A 677-nucleotide genomic window follows, 5' to 3' on the forward strand; every position below is an offset into this window, starting at 1 on the left:
AACAAAATTGAGAGACTCTGGATTATTAGGGCACATATCTCTTGAATGATTGTCTCCACAAATCTCACATGTAACAGTAGGAGTTTGAATGACATGAACTCCAAATGAATCCAACTTCTTAGATAAAAAGGTCACTTGAGCAGTCAAATCAGTAAAAGCATCTAATTCATGCACTCCTACTGTTCTTCTTGCATTCATCCTCTCTGTTTGGTATTGGAAACTGTTAGAGGCCATCTCCTCCAATAAGTTATACCCATCCTTGAATGTCTTTGCCATAAGAGATCCCACCTGCTGCAACATCAACACTCAATCTAATAGATCCAACCAACCCGTTGTAGAAAATTTGGATGATCAACTAATCTGATAAAGCGTGGTGAGGACATCTCCGAAGTAGATCTTTATACCTTTCCCATACTTCATAAAGAGATCCACTGTCCAACTGCACGAAAGTAGTGATATCATTCCTCAACTTTGTAATTTTTGACGACGGAAAGTATTTAGCAAGGAATTTTTTCGTCAAGTCATCCCAAGAGGTGATAGACTCCCTTAGTAATGAGTTTGGCCAATTCTTCACCATGTCCTTCAATAAGAATGGAAATAGTCGCAACCGGATGGCATCATCATCAACACTGTTATACTTGAAAGTAGCATATAGCTCTAAAAAATTAGCTAAATGT

At 38.1% G+C, this 677-nt stretch overlaps 1 non-coding gene across 1 annotated transcript; it reads left to right on the forward strand.

Annotated features, from left to right (window-relative positions):
• The first annotated feature begins 365 nt into the window (after nucleotides 1-365).
• LOC147394376 (small nucleolar RNA R71) lies at nucleotides 366-472 on the forward strand. The gene has a single exon (XR_015181893.1). It is a non-coding gene; the product is annotated as a small nucleolar RNA R71 (small nucleolar RNA).
• Nucleotides 473-677: the final 205 nt, after the last annotated feature.

The sequence above is a fragment of the Akebia trifoliata genome, chromosome 9 (assembly GCF_017979445.1).
Source record: "Akebia trifoliata isolate Shusen 1 chromosome 9, ASM1797944v1, whole genome shotgun sequence".
Lineage (NCBI taxonomy): Eukaryota > Viridiplantae > Streptophyta > Magnoliopsida > Ranunculales > Lardizabalaceae > Akebia > Akebia trifoliata.